This window comes from Giraffa tippelskirchi, chromosome 6 (genome assembly GCF_054371585.1).
Source record: "Giraffa tippelskirchi isolate mGirTip1 chromosome 6, T2T-mGirTip1v1.2.pri, whole genome shotgun sequence".
Taxonomy (NCBI): Eukaryota; Metazoa; Chordata; class Mammalia; order Artiodactyla; family Giraffidae; genus Giraffa; species Giraffa tippelskirchi.
Genome location: NC_137280.1, coordinates 132,766,582 through 132,792,063, shown reverse-complemented (window position 1 = coordinate 132,792,063; position 25,482 = coordinate 132,766,582). Strand labels below are relative to the sequence as shown.

Here is a 25,482-nt window from a genome sequence, read left to right as displayed (position 1 = left end):
GTTGATTTCCTTTAGGATTGACTGGTTTGATCTCCTTGCTGACCAAGGGACTATCAAGAGTCCTCTAGCACCACAATTTAAAAGCATCAATTCTTTGGCGCTCAGCCTTCATTATGGTCCAATTGTCACATCCGTACATGACTACCGGAAAAACCATAGCTTTGACTATATGGACCTTTGTTGACAAAGTGATGTCTCTGCTTTTTAATACACTGTCTAGTTTTGTCATTGCTTTTATTCCAAGGAGCAAGTGTCCTTTAATTTGGAGATGCAGGTTCGATCCCTGGGTTGGGAAGATCCCTTGAAGAATAAAATGGCAACCCAGTCCGATTCTTGCCTGGAATATTCCATGGACAGAGGAGGTTGGTGGGTTATAATCCATGGTGTCACAAAGAGTCACACATGACAAACACATACTTTGGGCTTCCTTGGTAGCTCAGATAGTAAAGACTTCCCCTACAATATGAAAGACCCAGGTTTAATCCTTGAGTCAGGAAGATCCTCTGAGGAAGGGAATGGCAACCCACTCCAATATTCTTGCCTGGACTATTCCATGGACAGAGGAGCCTGGATGGCTATAGTCCATTTGGGCTTCCTTGGTGGCTCAGATGGTAAAGAATCTGCCTACAATGCTGGAGACCTGGGTTTGATACCTGAGTTGGGAAGATCCCCTGGAAAAGGGAATGGCAACACACTCCAGTATTCTTTCCTAGAGAATTCCAAGAACAGAGGAATCTGGAGAGCTATAGTCCATGGGGTCATAGAGAGTTGGACATGACTGAGCGACTAATGCACATTGACATAGATAAATGCCCAATATGTATAATACATCAACCATTAACATTGTTTACATATTGTTGTTATTATTGTTATGATTTTTATTTCATGGTTGATTTCATAAAGGCTTTAAATTCAGACAGCCTGAATTCTAACCTTGACTCTGATACTTTCCAGCCACATCATGTCATCTTAATACCAAGTTCCTTAAACTTTCATAGTGATTGACTAGCAAATAATAGGCACTTAATAAGTATTTGTTATGTAATAATAAAATAATAGCAATAATAAATACAATGAGCTCCACTTATCACCTATGCTTACCTTGTTAACTTTTACAATGTGTTGAAATTATCTGTGCCCAACCTTGTCTCCTCTGATTGGCTCTGGGTGCTTTGAAAAGAGGGATCCATCTTCTTATCTTATTCACCATATTCTCATGGTTGAGCATCGGAGAAGGCAATGGCACCCCACTCCAGTACTCTTGCCTAGACAATCCCATGGACGGAGGAGCCTGGTAGGCTGCAGTCCATGGGGTAGTGAAGAGTTGGACGTGACTGAGCGACTTCACTTTCACTTTTCACTTTCACGCATTGGAGAAGGAAATGGCAACCCACTCCAGTACTCTTGCCTGGAGAATCCTGGCATGGCGGAGCCTGGTGGGCTGCCGTCTATGGGGTCCCACAGACAGGACTGAAGTGACTTAGCAACAGCATGGTTGAGCATAGGGTCTAACACACAGAAAACTAGTAAATCATTTGGGAGACACATATTTGGGACAGCTAGCCAACCCCCTAGCTACCCAGGTAGCCCTTCTTTAAGCATAAAATGATAGTTGAAATCCTTCACTAACCATCCTATTATGTGCTGTGCTGTGCTTAGTTGCTCAGTCATGTCTGACTCTTTTCAATTCCATGGACTGTAGCCCACCAGGCTCCTCTGTCCATGGGAATTCTCTAGGCAAGAATACTGCAGTGGGTTGCCATGCCCTCCTCCAGGGGATCTTCCCAACCCAAGAGAACAAACCCAGGTTTCCCGCACTGCAGGTGAATTCTTTACCATCTGAGCCACCAGTGAAGCCCAACCATCTTATTGTAAGTGCCACCTTATTATCTTGGGAGACCCCAAAATGATTCTACATGTCCAGCGATCTCATCCGTACTCACCTTGTCCCTCTTTGGTCTGACCACTTCTATTGCCTTCAATGCTTCTTGGTAACAGGTCCCTGCTGCCCCTACCCTTCCTGGGACTGCCAGCGTCTGTGCCAAGGGGTCTGGTTCTGAATGACCGGCCTCTTCAAGTGCAAGGACAGGCTTCCTCCCTGGGTCTGAGCTCTGCTTCACTAGTTGAATCCTAAACAAGTCTTGACTTGTGCCCAGCCTCTCTCAAATCCTTCCTGAAGGCTCCCATCAGTTTCTGCTTCTAATCTCTTCTTGTTACAACTCAAACAAGTCCAAGGAATCTGGTGGGGTGAAAGGCCACTCCATATCTTCCATTTTTCTCTTCTTTCACTGTAGCTTCTGCCCTCATTAGAGCCCCATCTTCTAGCTACAGGGGAAAAGCTTCCGAATTCATTAATGGAACAAACTGATATAAGGCAAGGCAGGATGAGCATTGTGGAGGGGGAAGAAACTTGTTCACATTAGCCAAAGCTGGTTAAAAATATCCCACTAAATATAATATTTAAAATTTACCCTTGTCCATATTAAAATTTAGTTTTGCCATATCCTGAATGTGGTTACAGAACTCTATAAATTTGTTAAAATCCACAGAACTATACACCAAAAAAAAATACAGTAAATTTTTACTACATAGAAATTTTAAAACAAGTTGTACAATTTCAGTTGCCCCAGAGTTTTACCTGGCAGATCACACTCATGATGTTTTTCTTGTGACTTGGCTGTTCTTGGAAAATTTTCCAAGTTTTCCTTCCCAAAGACTAAATATTCATTTATTTGATTTTTATCAATAATAAAACATGGATTAGTTAATGGCCATAAATAGATTCAACCCAACAATATCAGAATGACTAGAGGACAAAGAACAGCAAAGCACAAAAAAGGGCCAGGAGCCTCTTATCTGCACATGATAACTCTGCTTGGCTGCTTTTATTTGCCTCTGTTCTCTGCTAATTCAGGCACCCAGATTTTCAGCGTTCAAAGCAGGTTCATAACAGACTTCGACACGTAACAAGTTACTAAAAACAGCCTGTCTTTGAATTTTTGTGGTCTCATACTCTGTTACTTAATATTGTTAATCCCTTTTGGAATAGACTGACTTCTGGGCAGCTCTTCCTAGTTAGAGGCAACCTGAAGCTTCTCACCTCCTTCTTTGGATCCTCATCCGCTTTCAGTTGTAGGCATAATGTCAGAGTATCTAAACCACCTGTTCCATTTAACAGCCCCTCCCGCACACAAGTCTCTATCTCCCAAAGCCACATCCTCTCACAGAAGTGAATGATCATTCTTTCATCCACAGAGTTATGGGTTCTTTTGGTCTCCTTGGTTCTTGGGCAACTCTGACTCACTGGAAAGCACAGTCTCAAATTCTAGTGTCCTGTTCATATTTCAGGAGCGGATACCAAGGAATATCCACTCTAACCCAGTCTCTTCCTGAAGTTCAGAGTCTCTTACCTCTAGCAGCTTATGTTTTATTGGAGAGGCAGAGAGTAAGCAAGTAAAAAAAAAAAAAATGTCAATGAATTAGTTACAGAGTGAGATGAGGACTATAGATGACATAAACAGAGTGCCAGAACAGAAAATAATGGGATGGGGGATAGCTGGTCAAGGGGAAGCCTCTCTGTAAAAGGCTGAACCAGAGGAGAAACATTTCAGGTTTATTAAACAGTCATTGCAAAGGTCCCCAGGCCAGAGAGCCATGCATGACTAGACACAATAGCCCAAGGTGGCTAGAATACAGTGGGAGAGCAGAGCGTGTGAGCTGGGCTAGAAGTGGAAGCAAGCTCAAGACAAAACCTCCCTGGAGGCTGAGTTGAGGAGCCTGAGCAACAACCCTTGCTCAACAGGTCTGCTTTGGGTTAGGGGATGTTGGAGATAATCATACACTCCAGGGTGTGTAGCAAAGTAAGAATAAACATAACCCTCTGTTGGGAGATTTGATTCTTACCAACAACAAATGGCAAATGTTTCTCCACTTTCAACTTAATTTAGAGGAGATTTTGTTAGAAGTTGTTTCTTGACATAGGATGATGCCACAGTGTCTTGTTCTAGGGTCTTATTTATTCTGTGGTATTTATTAAAATGAAGGCAACCACCCTGGCTTCATTATGGGAAAGGTATTCACAGTTTGGTTTCTGTTCTTTTGCAGCTGCATTAAAACTCTTTGTTCAACTGTTTAAATTTTTAGAAGCTCTTAAGTGGATGGAAGGTATGCAGACTTTGAGTTTGTGAGTTCAAGAGAAGCATTGATTTATTTCAGTAATTTGGATTTGGAATTTGATTTCTATCTTCTTTGTTTCTTTCTCTTTCATCTCTGCCTACTTCTTTCTCCCTCTCTGTCCCTCCCTCCTTGTCTCTCTCTCTCTCTCTCTCTCTCTCTCTCTCTCACACACACACACACACACACACACACACACACCTCCACCTTGCAGCTAAGGAACCCAGAGCCAAATAAACTTAAAACAAGCTTTGAACCTTTGAAGATAACCCTCATGTTGTGTTGCTGAGAAGGTGCTTCAGTCTGTGGTAGGCTGCTATGGGGTAAATACATAATAGGACTTTTGTACCAGCCAAGCAAAGCGTGGACAACTAGAGAAGAAAATAGTATTTTTTTTTTTTTCTGCAGACTAGAAGAAATTAACAATATAAAATCTTAACATTTTCAAGTTTATAAGTGAAATAATAGAATCAAAGCTTTCTTAAATCTCCCCTGAGTGGTATTTCTGTACCAGAGGTTCCTAGAAGGGAAGTGAGTCTAGAAGGATGTCTGGCACATCTCAGGGGCTTGGGATGGTCATTTATTATTTTGGGACTGTCAACTTTCATTTTGCCTTCCTAACAACACCCCAAAATTACTGGGTATATGAAATTTCCCCTACTGTTTGTAATCTTTGTGGAGGGACTGGATCTTTTCTTCCTCACCCTCTGATTCAGATCAGGGGAAGGAGCAGATGCAAAGATAAGTTGCACCTGTGTGGTGTGTTTGCCAGTAACTTTGGACTTGGTTGAGTGAGTCAAGGATGGAGAACTGGTAGAGGCCATTCACCACGTCATGAGGGATGGCACATGGTCCTGATGGAGTTCCTCTGTGAACCAGGGGCTTAACTTTCTTCTTTTTTGGTTCTTTGGAGCTCTCCTGGTACCTGCTTCTCCAAGCCTGGCTTCCAGAATCTCAGCAGTTCTGCATCCCTAAATAACATTCCAATAATTTCCATTTTGCTTAACTTTTCTAGAGTCCTTTTCTGTTGCTTGCTGTCAAAGACATTAATTGAGATGGTATGATAAATGTTCCTAGAGTGAATTAATTAATGGAATGAGTTATATTTCAAGCCTTTGTGATTTTCCCCTGTTTCTGTCATAGTCAGAGAATTTGAATCTCATCTCATTTGAAAACTCCTCCCTGATTTGGAAAAATATTGAAGTTTTATGCAATTTTTCTTTGGAGGCAAAACTATTTAAAAATAACAATTAAACCTAAGTTTTAAATATAAGCTTATTATATGGTGGCTAGAAAATAAAAATAAACATAGAAAAGAATATAAAAATATCCACAAACATCTTTCTATATAATAAATATCAGTTGACAAAACCATGTTTGATAATTGAATGGTATCTCATGGTAGAGATAATTTATTTATATAATCCCCCATCACATTTTGGGGACTTCCTTGTGACTCAGATGATAAAGAATCTGCCTGCAATGCAAGAGACCCGGGTTTGATCCCTGGGTTGGGAAGATCCCCTGGAGAAGGGAATGGCCACCCACTCCAGTTTTATTGTCTAGAAAATCCCAGGGACAGAGGAGCCAGGAGGGCTACAGTCCATAGGTAGCAAAGAGTCGGACCCTACTGGCCGACTATGCATTACTACAGCACCATTACATTTGGGTTATTCCTTAATCTTATAAAAGATGCCACACTGAACATGCTCAGGTAAACCTTTGTGTACATAGGCTTATTATCCTTATGATACTTTTTAGTAGTAGAATTGTTGGGGCAAAGAGACTGCATGATTATAATAATTTTACTTATAACAGTAGCACCTTTTAAATAAAGCTGATAAAAAGGAACTTTTATGGTGGGAGTCTTCTTTAGAAAAAGCAAAACAAAAACATAAAACAAAGAAAAGGAAAGAAAAGTCTATGTTTTAAGCTATGCATCAAAGCAGTGCCATTTAAAACCATAGTGCATTAACTGAGGTGCTTCAATTGACTAGCCCAACTAAATAGAGACAAATGATGCAAGAAAAATTATTAATAGTCCTGTCTGTTCAACACAACCAGACATTGCACTTGCTCTCTTCATCTATTCATTCAAGAAATAGTCATTGAATCCCTACTGTGTACCTGGCGTGGATCTAGGGGCTGGGACACAGAAAGGGAGGTAAGATGTGTCCACTTTGGAGTCACTCACCATCCAGTGGCCAAAACATGGATCTAGGGGCTAAGACACAGAAAGGGAGGTAAGACGTGGTGTCCACCTTGGAGGCACTCATCATCCAGCCAAACAGACCTGTAAATAACTCATAGTAACACAGTGTGGTGGTAACTGCTGCAGCAGAGAGAGGAAAGCAGCCTTGTGGGAAGAGAGAACCTGGAGCAGTTTCAACTTGTGCTGTGCATGTAAACTCCATTCTTCTCTCTTATTCCCTTCTCTCCGCTTAGAAAGCACCAACTGAAATGGAATATACCTTGAAAAATCAGAGTTCTGGAGAACTCAGAGAAGGGAGAGATCACGAACAGCTCCATGGAATCCATGAGCACTGAAGAGAGGTAAGTCAGGCAGCATCTGGAGGAGGGCACTCTGGAGACAACACTATGAGCACTGGTACAGACACGAAAAGAAAAGCAAATGTTCATGTGACAGATTGCTTGAAACACAAGATTTGGGTATGAAACAAAAGGTTTGGGTATGCCAAGATGACTGAAAAGAGGTGCTACCTTGGATTGCTGTTAATAACAAGACAAGGCATTTGTGTGTTTCTCCATAACTAAAAAGGGCTCCCTGTTGGCTCAGACAGTAAAGAATCTGCCTGCAGTGCAGGAGACCCAGGTTCCATCCCTGGGTCAAGAAGATCTCCTGGAGAAGGGAATGGCCACCCACTCTTGTATTCTTGCTTGGAGAATTCCATGGACAGAGCAGCCTGGCGGGCTACAATCCATGGGTTTGCAAAGAGTCAGATACGACTGAGCAGCTAACACAGACACCATAACTAAAAGAGAAGTGTTGTATTAGTTACCTATTCCTGCTGTATTGTTACCTATACCAAAAAATTACTTGGTGGCTTAAAATAACCCAAATTTATTATCGTACAACTCTCTAGAGCAGAGGTCTGACATGAGTCTTATTGCACTAAAATCAACGTGTCTTCAAAGCTGCCTTCCTTTCTGGAGACTCTCAGGGAGAATCTGTCTCCTTGCCCCATGTCTCAGCTTCTGCATTCCTTGGAATGGGACCCCTTCTTCTTCCTTTGAGGCTAGCAACAGCTGGTCAAGTCCTTCTCACACTGCATCACTCTTGACCTCCTCTCCTGCCTCTCACTTCTACTTTCATGGACCCTTCTAAAGGCCCACTTTTGCAACCAGGATAATTTCTCATCTCAAGATCCTTAACTTACTCACACTTGATTTAGTCCAATGGGAAGAGGAGGAAAGAACAGTTGCCTGTGGCAGAGTGAGGAGAGACTCCTTAGGAAATGGGAAGAGACTGACCAGACACTGGGAAGAAGGGGAGGGAGGTAGAGTTGTCAGAGATGAATCAGGCTTTGCACTCCCATGAATGTGAGGATCATGGGGTCATTCATCAGGAATATTTGGTTTAGGGAAGTGACACAGTGGTAAATTTAAGTTTGGATCTTTAGAGAAATAACTGACAACTTTTCCACTTTCAAATTTTGAATGGGGGATATATGATCAATAAATATTCAAGACATACAAGCCAGGGAGAGAAATCATGGGTGGGAACAACTGAGAGTGAGACCTGTTGAGATAGAGACAGGGCACAAAGAAGGCAAAGAAGAGACACCTAGGGTGGGGAGAGACTGAGATGGGAAGAGAGAGAGAGAAGTGAGAGAAAATGTACAAGTAAGATGGAGAAAAAATACCATGAAGACAGGCCGGTTGGCAAAAGAAGGAGGAAGTAAGAGGCAGGAGTATCAACAGAGAGAATCTTAGAAAGGGACCAGCTTAGAGGTTTCTGGCATGCATTTGTTGGTCAATTTAAATTTCCCGTTCACTTGGGACGTGCTAACAATTGTAAGTTAATAATTTTTAAGATTGTCTGGAAAGATTTATTTGCTTTCGGAGGTTAATTACTGTCATAGCTCCTTTGTTTTGTCAAGCTTCCCCGAAGACTCTGTGGTCCAGGAAGTGGAGAGGGGCGTGAATTATCTTCCCAATAGGCCCTTTGCCACTTCCCTCCCCCGACCCTCCCCCGCCCCCACCCCACCCCTCCACCCCCAACCCATCTCACTAAAGGAAGACCTTCCCCTTCCCTTCCCTAAATGACTTAATTCTTGAAATGGTTTGTCCCTGGAATTGGAGGCCTTGGAAAGACGTGTTGAGGAAAAATGTTTCTCATTCTGTCACGATTCCTCACAGATATTACAATGCCCTAGTGACACACAGGCAGGAGCTTTGGTAAGTCTCAACACAACTGGGAGTTTATGGTCCTCATTTTACATACGAGAGCAGAGGGGCTAGTCTTCTGTCTAACCCCACGCTCAAGGTCACAAACTGATAAAGCCAGAATAGGCTTCCTCCAGATTATGGAAGCAAAGCGAGTATTGGCAGGACCACTTGGGAAGACTAGTCAGTTGAAACACTGACCGGAAAACTTGGACGCCTTAAATCTAAGGGACTACGGGTCTCACGCTGAACCCTGCTCCCAAACTAACCATGCCCTGGCGGAGGCAGAGGCTGAGAAGGAAGCAGACTGTAGATTTCCCCTGGCACGGACACCAAAGGCGCCTACCCCTTTCACGTTTATTATCTTTCGCTAGAGGAGTGGGTACTCAGAGAGGTTAATCAACTTGCCCAAGGTCACCCAGGAGACACCAGTGAGCCCAGGACTACCTTCCTCGGTTGGGCAGCCGTCTCCGGGGAAGGCGCCCGCTGGCCCGTCCCCAAGGAGTGAGGTCCCGCTGGCCCCCGCCGCGCCCACTCCCGTGCGCACCCTTGCCGCGCCCCCGCCATTCCTGGCCTCCGGAGGGGGCGGTCGCGGGGACGATGCGGGCTGGGGGCTGCTGAGCCCGCGGAGCCACCGTCGGTCAGCCGAGAGGAGGACGATGCTCGGCGCGCTCAGGTGAGCCGGGGCTAGGGGCTCTCCGCTGCCGCCCCAGTCGGGCCCGCGCCTCTCGCTCGCCGGCCTCCCAGCGCGGGGGCTGGAGCCCGTACCCGAGGGGGCGGCGGGGAGGGCGCAGGCAGCGACTGGGAGAGCGGCGGCGGCGGCAGAAGCTCGGCTCCGCGGCGAGGGGTGGCCGTTCCCGTCCTCCGGGGCGCCTGGCTCCCTAGCCCCCTAGCCTCAGCGGAGGGTAGGTGCAGCGAGGGCGGCCGGGTCACAACCCTGCGAGCCCAAGCGTGCGCGGGGACGCGGCGGCGCAGCGGGGACGGGTTGGGGGCTCTGGATTCCTGGGACTCGGCTTTAGCTCAGGGATGGGCTGCGTGGCGACTCAGACTGTAGGTGGGCTGGCTGGTTGTGTAGTACACGCCTTCAGCATGGGACCACTAGGGTTGGGGCTCATGCCCTGCACTTGGGTACGTAAGTACTTGTGAAACTGCTTGTGTGTTTGCTGACTCTGTGAGGTAGTATAACGTGTGCGTGTGTGTGTATCTATGTGTGTGTGTGAGAGAGAGAGAGACATAACATAGGCTCTGCTTCCATAACCTTGTGTGTGTGACAGGGTACATGTGTGGACAGTATGGATGATATTGGATGTATAACGGAGAGAGTGGACTCTGTCTAACTCTCTCTTGTGCGTAACAAGATACGCATATCCAGCGTGTATAACTGGCTGTGTGGCTGTGTGTGTGAGTGACCATGAGTGTGTGGGCACGCTGTACTGCATGAAGTATTGGTGGTGGCTGCCAGGGCTAGCTTCCTGCAGTTGTCTTTCACAGAATCCCAATCCCAATTTAAGATGCCTTTCTGTTCAGCTTGCTACCCAGTGTCTGGCACTGTGCTGTTAGTCCCCTTTGGAAGAAGTGGCTGTTGATACAGGGAAGTGGTGGCTGGCAGAGGTGGAGAAGTCATGGCATGAACTCATGTTCCTAGAGTTCAATGTTGAGAAAACATTGGCTTGGCTTCCTATTGGTTCGTTAAAATGGATAAAAATGTTTAAGACACAGGTTCAGCATGACACAAACAGTGGCTTTTGATGGAAAGACCCTTAGGCTAGTTTGCTCTTCTTACTGCGATGGAGTCCATGGGTCAGACAGCTGTGGGTGACCCTGAGGGTGGTGGGTGGTGTTTCTAGGCCCCTGTGTGGAACCCCAGCCTCACTGATGAGGGAGGAGAAGTTGGTATGTGCTGCTTGTGAGCCCAGGTAATGAAGGAAAAGGACACTGATGATGGCTGCAGTGCCCTAGAAACAGGAATAAGTCAGGACATGGGATGAGACTCGTGGAGTTCTGAGGAACAGCTCTCCATTAAGAAATGATGAGTGTGGAAAAAAATTAGTAAAAAGTAAAGAGGATTTGCATAATTCTCGCGTCATTTTTGTCTTATGTATATTTTTTCCATGCTACCCTTACCCTAAACTCGCTCCTGTGTTTGTATCATTTTCCACCTTGGAAATGTTTTCATTATAATTATTATTGTACAGCTGAGTGGGTCATCACTTAAACTGCAGGAGAACTGTAGCACATCAGACTAGCGGGGGCTTCAGGGAGTGTTCAGTTCAGCACTTGCTGAGGCCCAGAGGACAGTGATGCTCTTGGTTCCTCTGAGTTATCTGGATTTTGCCCCTGAAGCTGCTCCTTCTAGGGGCCATGTGGCCTTGTAACCACCAAATTGAATACGTTTGCTTCCACTTTAGTTCTTCCAAACCTCCCTAACACTGTTCATCCCCTCATCTCTTTCTTCAGCTTCACAGACTGAGGAACAGCACCTGAAACACAATGTGAGCAACCTGCTACCCAGACCTCTTCCTGACTTTCCTATCTTTTATTGAACCATCACCATCCTCCAAGTCACTGTGGCTGGAACTGAAGTCACTTCTTTATTTCTCCTCTTTATTCATCAGTAGCAGACATTGCTTAATTAATAGGCAGGTCTTATTCATTTTTCCTCAATACCTATTGAACCTAATTTTTTTTTGTTTGTTTTTTAATCTCACTGCCAGCACCTAATCAGGGGAAACCCATTTTCAGGGATTTCCAGAGATAGAGACTGATACAGGCTGTGATCATTGAAAAAATGCAAAATAAATGCATATAGAGGAGTCCATTGATATTATCAGTGACTAATAAATAAATTCTTTGGAAGAATCTGGACCTTCTGATGATTGTAGTATTATGTGATCTAGATCAAATCTCTTGGTCTTTTTAAATATCACTTTCTTTATCTATGAAATGAAATGGAAGATTTCAAGTAGAATTTATTTGTTAAATCATATCTAAGGTTTTTCCCCGCTCTGAAATTCTTTGCTTATCATTGATGTTCTTTGTTTTTGTGAGAAACTTTTAATGCCTTGTGGTTAGCTTCCAGTATCCAACCATCTTTTTTTTTTTCTAAAAAACAGTTCAGCTTATCTTCAGGGAAAGGAACTAGGCAAAGAGAAAAGGGTGAAAATGCACTGTTGCCTTCATTTTGTGGTTGAGAGTCCACCACGCACATCAAATCTTATAGTTGAAAAGGTCTTATAGGTTACCTATGCCCGCCTCCCATCAAGTGCCAGAATCTTCCATACTATTGCCTTTTTGAAAATTAAAAAAAAGTGCCAAGTCTTATTGAGATAACTTCAAACAACATCGTAATTCAGGGTTTCTCAAACCTCTTGCATTATTAATGTTCTGGGCTAGATAATTTTTGTCGTGAGAGGCTAGCTTGTCCATAGTAGGATATTTAGCAGCATCTCTGCTATTATTAGATGCTAGTAGCAACTCCCTGTTGTGATAACTAAAAACATCTACAGATATTACTAGTACCTCCTTGGGGGACAAAGTCCCCCCTCCAGCACCTATTGAGAATGATTGTTGTAATTCAAATACAAGTCTTGGGACCTCGAACAGAAAGAGCTTACAACAAAGTATTTTAATAGACAGAGGAATGCTGCGTTGTTAGCTGCTTTCCGACCCGCTTCCAACTTAGCCATCATCACACATTTACCTTTATCCCTCCTGGTTTCTCACTGCCTTGTTGCTATGTCTGGAAATGCTCAAGATGCTGCTAAAGGCTGAGAAACGTTTTAGAGACAACATAGTAATAATCCTAATAGCTCACATTAATCCAGCCCTTATTATGTGCCAGACACAGCTCTAAATGCTTTACATGGATAATCTCATTTAATCTGCATTAAGAATCCTTTAAGAGAGATACTTTATTTCCTCCATCTTAGAGATGAGGTAACTCAAATTTAGAGAGGTGGAATAGCATGCCCAAGTTCTCTCAGCTGTAAAGCAGTGAACCTGGGGTTGGGCTGTTTGCTCCAGAGTCTTTTCTTCTGAACCTCCATATTAAACTGCCTTCTGAGAATGAGATCTTGCTGTTACAGGGTAGAAAGCATCTTAAACATGGTCTAGTTCAATTGTAGAATCAAGTCTGATTCTAGGTAAGTTAGAGACTGTGAGGTTCTATATTTGTGTTCAGTTGATGTATTGTTGACTTCTTCCCTGTTTTGTCTTCTCCTGTCTCTTTGTAATTGAGATTATTCAGAAATAGCTCTAAGGCACATGTAGAGTGAGAGAGGTGGTGGCAGCCTTGGTTAAATTAGGGGAGAAGGGCTCAGAGGAAAGGAAGAATGGCAGGAAGGAGCAAACAATGGATGAAACATTTCTTTTCCCAGTAAGTCCTTACTATTATCTAAACTTTAGATATATCTATTTTATCACCCAAATACAGTTGTCATATTTTTATCAGTTCTCTCCTTCTGTATTCTTCCTGGCCTGCCCTTTCATTTGTCCATTCTGTTTGCTGTTTTTATACTATGGGGCATTAGAAAGTGGTATACATTTGGACAGATGGAAATATAAATGTGATATAAATAGCCACTAAACAGGTTTATCAATGGGGCTAACCTTAAATAAAGTCAGAGTAAGAATGACTACCAATTACCAATTGCTTTACTTTACCAATTGAAGATCCAAGGCAAGTCCTAAGAAGGTTGACTATTTCCTCTAAGACCCTATATCAGTACACAGATTGCTGGTCTCTGCTTCTAGAGTTTCTAATTCAGTGTTTCTGGGCTAGGGTCTGAGGATGTGCATTTCTTACAGGTTCCCAGAAGATGCTGATGCTGCTAGTCCAAGGTCCACGTTTTGGGAACAACATAGTTAAAACCTAATAACCAAATAAAGCTCATGACCCACCTACATGAGATTTTTTTAAACAAAAATTTATCTTATTTTTAAGATAACTAAATATTTGGATTTATGAGAATCAATACAGAGAGACTGAAAGAACAATAACTACTAGGGACTAATTGACATCTCTCACTTAGCCTTTCATTTTGAATTTCAGCTATGATATTTCTGGGTTAATATTTCTGATCTTAGATCTTTTCTTGTTCCCTCCTTCCACCTACTGCTCAATTTGGGTAACAGAAGTCCTCATTATTCACAGGATAATCCAAATAAAAAGTACTTTAAAATCTTATCTATTGCCAGATAAATTCTGACCAGTCCTTCTGAGATTAAGAAAGATGTTACCTCTGCATCCAGCTTTTGTTTCCTGTTGCTTTATACTTCTTTTCCCTTTTAAATCAGTACCAGCACAGTGAAGAAACCCAACACAAATTCAAGTCAAAACAGTAATAGGTAACTGATTAATTTGTTTTAAATTTCAATCAGAGAACTTTCTTTAAAACCAAATTTCAAACTCAGTCAACCCCTTCTTTCTTCTTGACTGCCAGCGTATGTTTCTTTTTGTAGGACCACACATCCTCCACCTAAACAAGGTGTCTCCAAATACTTAGAAAGAGTTCAGATGCAATTTAAATAATGCTTATTGAATATTTACTCTGTGCTGTGGAGTTGTTACACCTATTATTCTTTATTTTTCCATCAGTCACAGAGAGATGAGGTTTTGTTTATGTAGAGATAAGGAAAACAAAGCCTAGAAATTTAAGCTCTTGTAATATTAGAAAACTAATTGTATTAGTAAATATATATAATTTTCTTGTATATAATAAAGGCTACATTAGTTTGCTTAAACAAAAAGTGAAATTTATTGGAAGGATAATGGGGCTTCGTGTAGATCAAGGAACTAGACCCCAAAAAGATGGGAACAAGGTCATCTCCAGAGAACTCAGTTCCAGGCATTGACAATCTTTTCCCCATTCTCTTCAGTTAATGTGACACATTCCCACGATTGTGTCTCTTGGTTCAAATTCTCAAGAGAAAGGATCTGATGGCCCAAGGTTATAGCAGAAAAGTGGTTTCCAGGGCTCACTCTTGTACTGTGGTAGGTACTCCTAGTAAAAGTGATCCAAAAGATGCTTGAGTGACTATCTCCTGTTGTCACGTAACTAGTTGGCAGAGACTGGATTTGAACTCTGCTCTGACTCTAAATCTGATGCATTTCTCCTACCAAAGGGATAGTTGAAAGAGAAGCATGTTAATTTGGCATGTAGTAATGGCCACTTGCCTTTATTTTCAAGGTTCGCCCTTGTTAGACCTTCCCTGTGTGGGGTCTTACAGCTTTCATTTGTGCATGCCTCCTGGGCTTCCCTGGGTGGCTCAGATGGTAAAGAATCTGCCTGCACTGCAGGAGACCTGGGTTTGAGCCCTAGGTTGGGAAGATCTTCTGGAGAAGGGAATGGCTATGTGCTCCAGCATTCTTGCAAAATTCTAGGGACAGAGGAGCCTGACAGGCTATGGTCCATGGACTCACAAAGAGCTGGACACGACTGAGCAACTTACGCTTTCCCTCTGTCTCTACCCTGGTTTCTGATCCTTCTGTGACTACATCGTGGCTCCTCTCTGTCCATCTGGTCTCTGTATCATGTGACCTGGTTTCTCATTCTGCTCAGGCATGTCATGTCTCTGGCTCACCTAGAACAGCTCTAGCTCACAGATTGTACAAGCTGAAGGAATCTATCATCTTGTCCCATCTTCCACCTGTATAGTAAATCAGTTCTAAAGTATGCCAGGCACTTACCATGAGCATTGCTGAGAGTTCTATATCTCATTCAACTCTTCTAACAACCCTGTTGTTGCCTTTTGGGGGGTTTATTTCCCAATATTTTATTGTAAAAAAATATTTAAGAGAAAAGTTGAAAAACTTGTATAGTGAATACCAAATACTTACCAAGTAGGTTCTGTAATAATAATATTTTACTAACTTCCTTTTAAAAACTATCATATTTCTATCTTCACTCCTCTATCCATTCAGCAATTAATTTTTTTCAATGATTTCAAAGTAAGTTGCTCTTTCTAATTCTCATTTTTATCACAGGGAAACTGAGACCAAGACAGGTGACATGACTTACTCGAGGTCATTCATGAGGAGGCGTCTATTATCACTGGAGCTCTGACTCCCTCAAGCCATTTTCTTAACCACCAAGCAGCACTGTATTTCCTAGAAGGGCAGAAAGACTCACTCAAGGTTGCTTAGTGTCAGGGCAATGACTAGCACCAGGTCATCTGATTCTCAAGCTCCCAAAATTTCCATTGCATTGAACCATGATAAACAGTCTACTTTCCATGTAGAAGTAGGGTTTCTTCTGCTCCACAAATATCTGCAGATTTGGTGCTTTACAACCTACAAAATCTCTGGAAAATCTGATTTTTGACACAGATGATTTTGCAGAACTAATACACTTTTTCTTCCTTCTCAACATTTTAAAATAATTTGTGGAAATGGCAGGCTAGGAAATTATCATTTTAGATAACTTTTTACAGTGTTCAGAGGAGTTTCACATATGTTATCTTATTTGAACTTCATGAGTAATAGCAGATCTACAAGACAGGTGGGCTGGATATCTAAACTACCTTGAACAGCTGGAGACCTGGGGATTATGGAAGCAAAATGAGGAACTTAGTGTCACATACTGCTATGAGCAAAGTTGGGCTTTGTTTTAAAAAAGTATTCTCTTCAAGTGTCAGTAGACTTTCTTGTAGGTTTTAATGAGCTACACAAATAACTAATTAATAAAATTGAACTGCAAAAGCTGAGGCAGAGGACTACTGAGATCTGGATCCTTCATGGGATAACTTACTGGTTGAAAGGTCTGGGCTATGGTGTGGTCTTGGATAATATTTTCTTTCTATGCCTCAGTTTTCTCATCTGTGAAATAGGATAATTGTAGTACTCCTTTGTAGCATGATGTGAAGATGAAATGGGGTAATGCATGTGAAGAATTTGGTCCTTAGTAAGTGAAGAACTAAAGAGCCTCTTGATGAAAGTGAAAGTGGAGAGTGAAAAAGTTGGCTTAAAGCTCAACATTCAGAATGCTAAGATCATGGCATCCAGTCCCATCGCTTCATGACAGTTAGATGGGGAAACAGTGGAAACAGTGGCTGACTTTATTTTTCTGGGCTCCAAAATCACTGCAGATGGTGACTGCAGCCATGAAATTAAAAGACGCTTACTCCTTGGAAGGAAAGTTATGACCAACCTAGATAGCATATTTAAAAACAGGGACATTATTTTGCCAACAAATGTCCATCTAGTCAAGGCTATGGTTTTTCCAGTGGTCATGTATGAATGTGAGAGTTGGACTATAAAGAAAGCTGAGCACTGAAGAATTGATGCTTTTGAACTGTGGTGTTGGAGAAGACTCTTGAGAGTCCCTTGGACTGCAAAGAGATCCAACCAGTCCATCCTAAAGGAGATCAGTCCTGGGTGTTCATTGGAAGGACTGATGTTGAAACTGAAACTCCAATACTTTGACCACCTGATGCGAAGAGCTGACTCGTTTGAAAAAACCCTGATGCTGAGAAAGATTGAGGGCAGGAGAAGAAGGGGACGACAGAGGATGAGATGGTAGGATGGCATCACCGACTCGATGGACATTGGTTTGGGTGGACTTAGAGAGTTAGTGATGGACAGGGAGGCCTGGAGTGCTGCAGTTCATGGGGTCGCAAAGAGTTGGACACGACTGAGCAACTGAACTGAACTGATGTGTTAAACAAGTACCAGTTATAGAAACTTTATTCTTCTCCTGCTTCTTCCCCTAGAAGTCTTGTCTGTGCTAAGTGGGCCCCTTTAAAATCTACAGTTTAATTTTACATTTTCCAAGAGGTTTGTTTGCAAACTGCTGGTAGAAAACTGTGGGCACCAGCCTTTTGGGAGGTAACATCTTATCAGTCCAGTAAAGATGCAGATTCTGCTCAAGAATTTACATCTAAGCTCTAAATAGCACATGTCCTTTGAGATTGCACTGGCGTGCTTGATTGTATATGCTAATCAGCACATGATATCTGGAGTAGAGAGTTCTGTATATACTGTTTTCTACTCCAAGAGGTTTAGAAGAATTAGGAAAGAGTGGCAGAGATCTTTCTTTCGGCGTGCGTAGCAAATACTGTAATCTTGGTTTCTCAGCTGATGAGGTATTTAAACAGGTACAGGAAAACAATGAAAGAGGATTTCAGAAGGGTGTGCTCACCTGGTGGATTGCATTCCAACCTTGATGTGTTTTCCAGACTGCTCTCCATGAATCATCTGCACCAGAATCACTGAGACATTTGTTAAAATGCAGATTCCTGGACCTACTGATTCAGAAATGCTTTGAATGAGGCACCCAAACCTTCAGTTTTGCAAGTGATTTTAAGTATTCTAATGTTTGGGAACCACTACTGTCAACAACATAATACTGCAAGATCTAAAACACTAATTTGGAAGCTTAATTTTGATGGAATGCAAATTTTAGCTTGACCTGCTCCCAATTCCAGGCCTCTGAAATCAGTGGTGACAAAACCCTTTGGGCATTTCTAGGCTCAGCTTTCAGGTGCCTCTTTTATAGAGAAGAGGAATAATTTCTGTAACCATATCCCAAAGTAGGGAAGATCAGCCCCCAGATGCTTAGCTGCCTTTGTGGAGAAGCAGAGTATGAAACATTCAGACTCCAATGACTGAGGCACTGCCAAACTGGAGACCAACCTTGCTGCAGTAGCTGGCTAACATTATATTGTAAAATCTCTGGGCACCTGCTTTTTAAGTATTCATTTTTATTTATTTATTTTCAGTAACTTTGTGATAGTGGTATTATCCTTGCCCCTATTATACAGATGAAGCCACTGAAGCTAAGGAAAGTAAGCAATTTGTCAAAGGTGTAGTGGTAATTGATGCCTTGAGTCAGGGGCTTGCAAACTATGTGACTGGCTACCTGTTTTTGACTGGCCTACAAGTTCAGAATGTATTTTTACATTTTGTGATTGTTGAAAAAAAATCTAAAGAAGAATAATTTTGTGACACATGAAAATTGTTTAAGATTCAAATTCAGTGTCCGTAAATAAATTTTATTGGAAAACAGTCATGCTCATTTATTTATGTATTGTCTGTGGCAGTTTTTACACTGTAGTGCCAGAGTTGAATAGTTGTGATGATGACCTTATGCTTGAGGATGCCTAAAATATTTGCTAAATGGCCCTTTATAGAAAACAAAACAAGCAAACAAACAAACAAAAAGCTGCCAATTTCTGCTTTAAACTGCTATGCTGGCACTTCCCAAACTTCAGTTATTTGGGAATAACTACTGTTGTCATTACTGCCATCTTCTCATGCAAGCATTTAGAGCATTATATGCATAGCACTTTTCTTTAGATCAATTAGTTTTCCTTAGATAAATTTATTTTACAGAGAAAGAAAAGTATAAGTGCAAACTGGTATGAGTTGAAAGAAATAGAAGGTAACTGTAAAAAAAAAAAAAAAGCAAAAAACACACAAAGCAATGTATTAGATTTCAGCTAAATAGTTGGAGCTGCTGCTGCTGCTGCTGCTGCTGCTGCTGCTAAGTTGCTTCAATCATGTCTGACTCTGTGCGACCTCATAGACGGCAGCCCACCAGGCTCCGCCGTCCCTGGGATTCTCCAGGCAAGAACACTGGAGTGGGTTGCCATTTCCTTCTCCGGTGCATGAAAGGGAAAAGTGAAAGTGAAGTCGCTCAGTCGTGTCCGACTCGTAGCGACCCCATGGACTGTAGCCTACCAGGCTCCTCTGTCCATAGAATTTTCCAGGCAAGAGTACTGGAGTGGGGTGCCATTGCCTTCTCCCAATAGTTGGAGCAGATACTATCAACTCTTCCTCCCGTTTTCCTGCAGATCCCCTCACCATTTCTGTGTATACCATCCTGACTTACAATGATGAACCAGCATAATATTTGGAGGGCTGCCCTCGGTCTGCTGAAATCAACCTTTTTTTACGAGCACAATGACTGAAGGTGCCTAGGAATCCATGTCCCCCTGTGGATGGCTCTCAAGCAATACCTAATGGCTGTGGGAGTATCAGTACCCCATTTCCCTCCCCACTTGTTCCAGATAGTTCTGAGGCATATGTTTTATACTGTTTCCCAGAACTTCCCAGTGGGATTAAGCTTCAGTAGCTTAATAAGCTGCCTTTCATCCTCTCTCCTGTATCATTACTTCCCTGCCAGTGTACCTGCAACTGCCAGATCAACTATATGCATCTCTTTAACCCTCACTTCAAGATCCGCTTTTTAGGAGGACCCCAGAAGATAGCAGTGCTTCTAACAAAAGACTGTGAGACTCTGGCCTGTTTTTTAGATTACCAGATATCAGGAAGGACTCGACGATAAGCTGTCTATAAATCCTTTTCTTCAATGTAAATAACAGTAAATAAAATAGAAAACAAAAAAACCCCACATTTTTTTACCACATGATCCAATGGTACTTCTGTCCACCTATTACCTAATATCATGTGCTTTTTCCAGGAAGTATGAGAACCATACTTGCAAAATCTATGTTCTACCTTAAGGAGTCATCTAAGAACAGTAGCATCAGCAATACCTGGGAACTTGTTAGAAATGCAGATTGTTCACTCTAAACCTACCGAATCAGAAACTTGAGGCTAGTGCTCAACCACTGTGTTTTAACAAGCCTTCAGGTGATTCCTGTGCATGCTTAAACATGAGAACCACTGCTGTATAGTAAACAGTCTCTTATTTAGTTCTGCTTTCATTGCATTCCTGGATTTCATCAGAATTCAGAATTATCCAAGACTTGCTCTTCCCCTCAAACGTGACTGACAGATGGTTTTCTGGCTTCTGTTGAGCCTCCCACTGAGATGGACCTTGTTGCTTGCCAAAGCATACAGGTCAGTAATTGGACAGCTCTGGTGTTAAATGACCTACCTCACAGTGTGGCTCAAACTTCTCTTGAGACTCCCGCTGGTTCCCTTTTGGCAACTCAAAGACAAGTCTAATTCCTTCTCTAATTATCAAGTGGAAGTTTCACATCATGTCATGCCATTCATTCAAGAAATACTGATCATGCACTGTGTCTTTCCTTGTAGAACCTGTGACTGTGTTGGGAGTGGGACATTAGTCAAGTGATCAGAAAAGTAAATATGTAAATAAATGACCCTTGAATCTTTTTCTTTATGAAATACCCAGCTCCACATTTACTGGGATCGGGTTTCTTGTAATGTCACTGTCTTCATCACGTTCTTTAGTGGTGGTAGAGGATATGTGCCTTATAAAAAAATATAATTTCTTGAAATGCTTTAGGTATACTTCATTCAGTTCTACATGAAATGGACGTTCGTTTTCCTCCTTTACATTTCCTGTAATTCATTTTTTCCCCCAAAGATAGAATGAGTATGCCTCTTAAATAGTCTTTCATTGGTTAAGGGCTGTTTTCAGTATTAGTTTTTTAATAAAAAGACTAAAGTTTCCAGCTGAGAAATGTTTACTTATCTAGGAAGAATATTTTTTAGTTATTTTGCAAAAAAATTAAAAGCCATTTTCATGCTAATTGTATATATCAGCATGGTAGTTCCTTAAGTGTAACTGAATCAGCATCTCTATGGATTTTCAGCTATGGAAATGAAACAACTTTTTATTTAAACCAAATCTTTCTAGATGACTTAGCACAAATAGCATTTTGACATCCAGTCCTAGAAAGAAACACTTGCAATGAAGGTCCAGCTCCTAGAATACAGACCTTTTTTTCATGGTTTATACACATTTCCACTGGTGAGCTTCCATCACTTAGATGTCTCAGTCAGTTCAGTCATTCAGTCGTGTTCAACTCTTTGTGACCCCATGGACTGCAGCATACCAGGCTTCCCTGTCCATCACCAACTCCTGGAGCCTACTCAAACTCATGTCCATCACGTCAGTGATGCCATCTGACTATCTCATCCTCTGTCATCCCCTTCTCCTCCTGCCCTCAATCTTTCCCAGCATCAGGGTCTTTTCCAATGAGTCAGTTCTTCGCATCAGGTGGCCAAAGTATTGGAGTTTCAGCTTCAGCATCAGTCCTTCCAATGAACACCCAGGACTGATCTCCTTTAGGATGGACTGGTTGGATCTCTTTGCAGTCCAACGGACTCTAAAGAGTCTTCTCCAACACCACAGTTCAAAAGCATCAATTCTTCACTGCTCAGCTTTCTTTATAGTCCAACTCTCATATCCATACATGACTACTGGGAAAACCATAGTTTTGACAAGACAGACCTTTGTTGGTACAGTAATGTCCCTGCTTTTTAATATGCTGTCTAGGTTAGTCATAGCTTTTCTTCCAAGGAGCAAGCATCTAGATAAACAAATAATGTGAATTTTTACTAAACTAATTTATAGCGAGATTCTTTTAGAGAGTATCATCAGCTGATTGAAGTAAATTTCTGAGCTAGCATCCTATAGATTCCAAACATTTTCCAGAAAACAAAGTCTTAGTAAATAGCCAAGGAGAGGACTTTTTTCTTCCAGTTAGTGAGAATTTACACAGTTGCAATCTTTCAGATTATCCCTGAGTCTCTTTCATGGTGAAGGTAACTAAGACTTTGGGGAAAATGTGTGTGTGTTTGATCCTGGTGAGATTGACTTTTGGTACATGTGGCTGTTAGTGGGTTAGGGTAATGAGGTAATGAGGCTAACAATAATCATTTGACAGCTAACTCTTAGCAAATATCTGGCTTTAATTAATTATACATTTCTGTTCTCTTCTTTTAGTCCTACCTGTCCAGAAATGACTGGGATAATGCTCAGGAGATGGAGTCTGTTTGAGACAGTATAGGTGAATTGAGCATGCATTTGTTTTAATTGGAAAATTATTCAAAACACTTGGTCTCTTGCTGGGGATTTGAGCAGAACTAACATAGACTATCACAGTGCTACAGTTTTAGCACTGGAATAAACCTTACCAGTCACCAGAATCATATCCTTCGTTTAGATATCCTTAATTACCCATATGCTGCCTAAATGCCTCCAATGGCAAGCAACTCACCTTTTCAAAATTTCCTTTAACTTCTGAGAAGTTCTAATTACTTGAAGTTTCTTCCTTTGCTCACCCTGTCCAGTACTGTCTGGCCCAGTTGATTCTACCATTGGGAAAATTGAGACCCAGACTGATGAACAAACTTGCTTAAGAATAGGAGCAGTGAGTTAGTAGTGGATCAGGCTGAGTGATTCCTGGTCTAGTGTTCTTTCCATTGTGCCTAGCTCCCCTTCAATTTGGCAATTAAGATAAATAATGTTTTACTTATTCCTGACACTTGTCCAAAACAAAGGTATTGAAATATGCCCTTTGATGTAGAAATTTAGCCCATGGAAGCACACTCTATAAAGAAACGTGGTCAATCCTTGCACAGTTATGCATGAATATATGCTCATGCAGCCATAACCAAAGGAAAAAAACCAAAGTGCTACAAAGCAAGCTGAGTTATGACATTGCTCCAAGTTGGCAGATGTTGGCACCGCACCAAACTACATCGATATTTCACTCCAATAGGTGAGGACTATTTACAGGTGAGCCCTTGTGCTCACACTTCTCATAATAGAGATGCAACTACACACCTTATGTTAACCATTAACAACCGTTCCACAGCAATCTTCCAGAGTAGTCTCAGTAAAAGAACACAGGTAAAGATGAGAGGTGCTTACCTTCAGGGTTTGCCCTTTAGTTATTTAAAATTTGTAAGTCAGAAAACTAAGGGTTGGAATCAGCATTTGGTGGCACGAAGAATATCACCTCGTTCTTCTCCTTCTCCTCCCCTTTTAAGGAAAGATGAGTCTCAATGTATACAACAAAGAAAAGAAGCTTCAAGGAATCTGATGAAGTTGCATGTTGCTGTATCTTTACTTTTATGACAAAGTGTTTTGACTAATTAGTGGCTTGAGCTTTTCCTACTGCTGAGATAATACTGAGACCTTCATTTGTACCTCACATGGTAGAAAGGTTTATTTGACTCCCTTTTTCTCTTGTTTCCCAGGACTTGCTGTGCTTTTTTCTCCTGGTTATGACAATTTAAAACTGTTTCTCCAAAGGAGATGAGGATACAGTATGACTGTCATTAAAACACACACATACACATGCATGTGTGCCACAGACATACACGGTCTAATTGAATTTAAATTAGAAATTTTAGAAGTGACATAGCTTATATCTGAGCATGGGAGATACTCAGTTGACTGTGCTTTTAATTAACTAGGTAGTATTTTGTTAAGTGTCAGAAACATAAGTATGCAAGATAAAAGCATGGTTCCTTACACACACCTGTCACTCTGAGCATTCTTCCCAGCAGCTGGTGTCCCTATAATCACACCTCTGATTAGATATTCCTGGTAAACACGACAAAAAATAGTGGACTGTAATCAATGAATCAATTTAGGATAGGTACTGATCATCATTTTCTCTTTTGTTATTCTTCCTTTATCTCTAACAAAATGCATGTTCTCACTGGTTTGTTAAATGGCAGTCATTTTAAATTTGTTCATTGAGTTTCCATGAGCAAAATATAACAGTGTACATTGCTATGAATATATAGTTTTCCCCATGTTGTAACATTTTTCAAATGCAGTTTCAGTGACTCAAATTTAGCTAGCTTTTAACTGTTTCTTTTTTTTAGTTCCAGCTTTTCTTCCTTCTAATCTGTATACAAATACAATATTGATTTTCCTGTATATCTCTAAGAATTTTTTTTGTTTCAAGTAACGGTTGGAACCCAACTCAAATTGGCTTACATAGGAAAAAAGAATTTGTTCGCTCAGTATAATTGGGAAGTTCAAGTATAAAACTGTCATAAAACACTGCTAGACCTTAAGGCTCAAATTATTTCATCAGGATATGGCAATCTCTATGTTACAACTCTGCTTTCCATTGGTGTTAACTTCATTCTCAGACAGACTCTCCCCACATAGTGGCATCGATGGCCACCAGCAGCTTTAAATTGAAAGTTTAGCAACACCAAGATAAAAACAGACTCTTTCTAGCAAATATCTCAGGGCTGGCTTTACAGTCTAGCCAGTGAAATAATGAATCCTTGGGGCCAGAGAATGAACTGTTCTGATTGGCCGGTCCTGGTCATGTGCTCATCAGTGGGCTTGGGGCAGGGGAGGGGTTCCACAAAGGAAAATCAAAGCATTATTCTCAGAGAAAGAGGAAATAAATGGTCAGCAGAAAATTAAAGCAAAATGTTCCCTTTCGTGCGGCGTTTCTCTTTTCAACAGTGGGGGCAAGAGTGATAGGGTGAAAAGAACTATGCAAGATAAAGCTTGAGTTTCAGAATTCCCAGAATTCCCCTGAATTCAATTCCTAATTTGGTTAAGTACTAGCTATGTGACTTTGGCAAGTCAGTTAACCTCTTTGATTCTTAGTCTGTCCATCTAACAATAAATTCTCAGAGGTTGAAAGAAAAGGAAAAGGACAATATTTGGCACTTGTTAATACTAAAGAGTAAATAAATAAGATGAACTGATTTTTGATATTTTTAAAAATTATATTTATTCGGAGTGGTTCATATACTACCTCCCAGAGGGAAAGTCACAAACTCTCAAACCTCACTTTCCTCATTTGCAAAACAAATTAACTACTTAGCTGACTCAAGAAATATCTATGAAGGGGATATAGTATGTTAGGCATTTTTATAGGCACTGATGTTATAATAGTGACCAAGATATAACTATGCCCTCTTGAAACTTACATTCTAGTAAGGGAGATAGATCACTAATAAAGCAGCAAAGGAGTATATGTAATGTATGTACTAAGAAGAAAAAAAATAGAGTGGATTACAGAAATTTTCAGAAAATGAGGTCTGAAATTTTACTTAAGTCATCAGGAAAGTAGCATTTGGGCTGTGTCCCTAAGGAAGTAACGGAGTGATCTACATAGTAGCATTCCAGGGAGAGGAAACAAGTGAAAAGGCCCTGAGGTTAGAGCCTGCATTGATGGTCAATGAAAAAGCAAAACCAGTGA

The 25,482-nt window shown here is 41.5% G+C and overlaps 1 protein-coding gene across 1 annotated transcript in view; it reads left to right on the top strand.

The window, feature by feature from the left end:
- Positions 1 to 8,704: 8,704 nt before the first annotated feature.
- Positions 8,705 to 25,482, top strand: part of HTR4 (5-hydroxytryptamine receptor 4) — a 170,729-nt gene continuing 153,951 nt past the window's right edge. The window contains exon 1 of the mRNA XM_081495719.1: positions 8,705 to 9,256. The gene's annotated coding sequence lies outside the window, so the exon portion shown is untranslated. The remainder of the gene's footprint in view (positions 9,257 to 25,482) is intronic.